Source organism: Pyxicephalus adspersus, chromosome 4 (genome assembly GCF_032062135.1).
Source record: "Pyxicephalus adspersus chromosome 4, UCB_Pads_2.0, whole genome shotgun sequence".
In the NCBI taxonomy this organism is placed as follows: Eukaryota; Metazoa; Chordata; class Amphibia; order Anura; family Pyxicephalidae; genus Pyxicephalus; species Pyxicephalus adspersus.
This window is the reverse complement of record NC_092861.1, coordinates 83743909-83749071: the sequence shown is the minus strand read 5'-3', so window position 1 is coordinate 83749071 and position 5163 is coordinate 83743909.

The following is a 5163-nucleotide window of genomic DNA, read 5'->3' as shown; positions in this document are numbered from 1 at the left end:
AAAAAAAAAATGAACGCCTCTTGGCTGGGACAATGGAGGATTCCAGGATGGCACAGGACAGAATCGAAGCCAGGTGTGAAAGGATTAGGGGCTCTGTGGAAGTGAAGATAAGTAGGATTCTATTTTATTTTTCTAATAAAACAAATATTGCCTTTCAACAATCTTGTTAAGCTGGCAAAATTACTGATTTGCTAACTGTCTGATTATTGAAAAAAGGCAACCAGATTATGGTGTTCCAACTCTGCTTTAAGATGATTGAAGCGGTTGAACAGTTAGGTTCAAAAGTTTACATCCTGGCACAGTTTGTGAAATATTGGTCATTTTGTGGAAAATATGACTGACCCCCCTGAAAACGTTTATTTGGGAAATGTCCTCAGGCAAAGTCATTTATTAATACATAATTGTGTGTGCCCTTTTTAGATCACAATGATAATTGAAATTATCCTAATGAGCCTGATCAAAATTTGTATGTATATTTGTATGCTGATCAAAAAACTTTGTATGTTGGGGTTGGTAATATACACACATGGGTGCCATTTTAGGGTAATCAGGGAGAATGCCCAAACCTGTAACCTATTTGATTGTAAGTGATGTTTGTGTATAAATAGTTTACCTTAATTCAGAGGTGCATTGTTGATTTTGTATCTGTATACCGAGCGGTGGAGGAAAGAAAAAGAACTGTCAATGAACCTGCAAGAAAAGGTTGTACAAATCAAAAAAACATAGAAAGTTAGGGGCTCCATTGTTAGATTCCATCTTCCCTCCGGTGTCCAACAACAACAGGGGCGCCATCCCTGGGGTCTGGGGATAATGTGGGGGTGTCCTGACTTAACCCCATCAGAGATGATGCAGGAGGATCCTCTTTGGTGAGTGTAATGGACCCCCTTTGTACTGATCGCTGTATGGCCCCATTCCCCTGTGAGGAGGCCGCAGGGGAGCAAGATCCCCTTGTATGTACTGGTAGACTCACCGGTTCTGGCGTCGGGGATCTGGAGCCACGGAGGGAGGACCGCTCTGAATCCTCTCCGGCTGCTGAATGCGCCTCCGGCTGTGTTTCTCCGTCATCTAGTGCAGGCAGCCGAATCCTCTCTCCCCGCCGCCACGTGTGCGGGGAGGGAGTCGGCGCCATCTTGCCCGAAGAGGAGGATGCCGGCGAGGGATCCGGAATAAAAGCCCTAATCGAGGGCTGAGCGGAGTCCTGGAGCGGAGCTGGGGTAGAGGGGAATCTCCCCCCTCTGATCTTCTTTTGCTTGCCCATGGATGGGTAAGAGAATGCCCGATATGAAGCAGATTGTGGCCGGCGTCCGCGGAGCTCCCGGATTAAGCAGCCATCACACTCGCCGGTCAGGCCACGCCCCCTTTATTTAGTTTTAATAAAATCTACAATGTAGTGTCAATGTAAGGTATTCCATAGGCATCATTTCATGTATTTTCTGCAACCATAGATGGATAGTAGGCCATGTAGGCTGTTTCCACAGCGGGACATGGGTGGGTACAAAAGTCCTCAAAGTCTTTTATTTAAACCAGCATAGAAGTACAGCCACAACAGCACAGGCTCAACTGATGCTTGGTTGCAGCCTACTTGCTGATATTTCCACCTCCTCTCCCATGGTAGCACACCTGTGTTACCATAGCAGACCTGCAGGCAAACCACTGAATGTACGGGGGATGAAATAGGAAGGTCCACCCAGTACCTTCCTTCCCATCTCAGAGTAACCCTGATTTTAAAAAGCCCAAGCTCTAAATCCTAGAGAAATATCAGGTACAGCAAAATCGTAAAATTGTTCAGTTGAGTCCACGGTCTTACAAGTGGACAAGACCAGCTAATATGAAGAAATGTGCCAGTATCTGATTGACATCTCCAGCAGGTGTCAGGGATGGTTGGGATGTGCCCATGCAGATGCTTTAAAGTTCTATACCAGCAAGAAAATATCCCAATTCCTATGATCTACTGTTAAAGATTGATGGATGAGCAGCAGGAATATGTTTGTTTGGGAAGCTAGGAGAATCCCAGAAAAGGTTCCCAAGCCCTAAGTTAGAGCAGCATTTATTTTTAAATAAAGCTAGGGGGATACAAATAGCCCTGATCTCTGCTGTGGTGCATGGTGTTTGCAACTATCAAAGTGGCATACACTATCTGGCAATTTGTGAAGAAGGGATTAAGCTTAGTGTTTTGGTACTAGAAAAATATGGGTTAGTAGAAGATTGACTGTTCATTCATGAATTGTAGATTATTCATAAAAGTGATGATCATATCTTCTAATATAATGTGACTTTTATGAATGGGGCGAACGAGGTAGCTATGTTTGCAAAAACTTGTCTGATAATCAGATGAACACTGTCTCCTGTGTTTGAATGTCATATCGTTATTGTTTTATATAATCAATGTACTTTCTGTTTTATTTTAGCAATCTATTGTCATGCACTGAGAGACAGGACCACTAGGGGGTGCTATGGCTTGCACAGAGGTGGTGTGAGCCCTGAGAAGGGCCAAGGCGCAGAGTCTAAGCTATAACCAGGTTTTCTCCAGACCCTCTGATGGTGAGGATGTTGTGCCACTGGTTACTGCCAGGTTGCGGTCCTTGGGCACACCAAGGTGGGCAAAACACGGTACCAAATCCCAATGCAAAAGGATAGTCAAGGAAAGCCAGGGTCGAGGCAGGCAGCAAGCAAAAGTGGTCAGGTCACATGCCAGGGGTCAACAGCCGGGAACCCAGGAGACAGACTGTAGTGACACCAAGACCACAGGCACAGGGAACACAGGAGACACTGGAAGCAACAGGAGGTACAGGTGATGCAGGGATATCTACAGGCAGACAGGAACACTGCAACAGCACAGGGAAGTTGGCAGGGAACCAACAGACTGGACAACGAGGGGTTAAGGGAGGAGCTGGACACAGGAAACACTGGATTAAGGAGCAGGTGAACAGGAACTAGTTCACAGAACTAGGGGGACACGACAAGACACGTTGCACAAATACAAAGTGCAGTCTGTGAGCTAGCTAAATAGCCAGGGCTGATCAAGAGTCTATCTTTTGATTGGCCAGTGGATTGGATGGAATTGATAAAGCTTGGCACGCCCAGACTCAGAACTGCAAGCATGCACAGGAGAGGGATGCCTGCGCTTTAGTGAGGAAGAGTATCACTTTAATTGATTTTAAGGTACAATAGCTTAATCAGCGCCTCAACTACAATAGAATGACTTGCTTTGATCTAATGTACACTTGTATATTTACCATAATAGCTGTAAATTTACTGCTGTTATTAAAGTGTAATAAATAATAATGCCTTGAACGTGTGTCCTTATTGTACACGAGGCTAGTCACTGGATTACTTGATTAATGGTTACAGTTTACCTCATTTGTTCATATGACAATAATATATGACATGTAGCTTTGCAGTTAGAGGTATAATTTTTCATGCGAGAGGAGCTTATGGATCTCATTAGTCATATTTTGTAGAGTTCCACCTATTTTTAGTCATTTCAATCAGTAGTCACTGTATTTCTTGTACCTTGGAAATCTTTTTTTATCCCCTCGGTATAGACAGCAGATTTTGTAGTGTGTCCAATATGTGTCAAAGTGCGCTGAGTAAAATTTTGTTTTATTAAAACGTGTGCAGACACAGTTCAATAATAAAAAAAAAAATACTACGCTAAGCATTGAAAAAATTGCAATGTATTTATTTTATTTATCTGTATGGGCCATAAAGATGCCTAGTGGGTATGGATGCTTGAGCCCTGGACCCAGTTACCACTAGAGGCGCTATGCTGGGAGAATAGAGGTCCTCCCTGTGTCTGGATTCGGCATCAAACAGTCTAAAGCTAACTGTACTAGTCATGGAGATTTCAAGTAACAAAAAGAAGAAAAAAGTGAGGGAACATGAAGGGAAACAAAAATATATGATTTATGTACAGGAGGAAAGATCCAAAAAAAGATCCAAAGTCTCCTTCCCATGTAGCTAGCTATAGCCTTTTTGAGGCAGTAAAAAGAATAGAACCCTATTCCATACCGGGATTATGCCACATAGATGTCTGCATGGCTACAGAGGTGCAGCCTAAGTGGAAACATTGCAAAATGGCAAGTACAGGGCAAACAGGTGAGTTCTCCCTATAACAAACAGCTGCACAAAAGGATGGTGGGCACTTCTCAGTTGGTATTAGGGGGATAGCACCGGTTACTGGGTGCTCAGGAAGGGGTGAAGAACTCAGAAAGTTAGTATTAAGGTCAGGATAAGTTTACATTATTACATCTCCCTTGCAACACGTCCTGCTCTTACATTCAGGTAATGCCCTCACAAATATAATAAAATAATTAAAAATATATATTTATTTACAACTGTAATACTTATTTGCAAGCAGTTATACATTAAAGCTTGCAGGAGAGAGAAATTATGCTTTTAACACTCAGTTTCTCAAAGTAATTTTGTAAAGGTAGTATTTGACATGTTTCTGGAAAATGCAGTTCCACAATATGGACTGCGTTCATGTGTTTTATTCTGGACACATCAACTGTGATATTTTCAGTTCAAATAATCCAGGCAAGCGAATAAGCAGGGAATACAGAGTAAGAACATTGCTGACTATTTAAACAGTGTTGTCAAATTCTTTATGACATTATTCTTATGTATACAGGCCAGATTATCTTAGAGTGCAATTTGTAATATCTGTTGGCATTAAGATATCATTCAAGATTAAGGTTTTTTTTTACTGATTTTAAGCTTCTTTGTTGCCAGCATATCAAGACCAGCTGTATACTGTACAACAATATTCCAAAATCTACAAAAAAAAATAAAATAAAATAAAAACTAAGCTAAAGACTTTCCTAATCCTTTCATAATTCTGTCTAGAAAGAAACTACACACCAATCAGTTTTTTCTGACCTTCCTGACACCTACTGGTGGTGTGGCAGAGAAAGGGGAGCTCTCTTGCACATTCTATGGTCCTGCACTGCTCTATGTCCCTTTTTGAAAAATTGTACAATTGTACCAGGAAATTGTACAAAGATACATAGTTGTTCCTTCTCCATTACAATGATAAATCACTAGAAGGGTACCACTGGTCAGTCGTGTGACATCTGGTAAACATGGCCCGCTTGTGAGTGCCTCTGCTGTGGCGACACCTGGCACCATTCACCTAACCCCTGTGTTTTCAGCAAATTACCA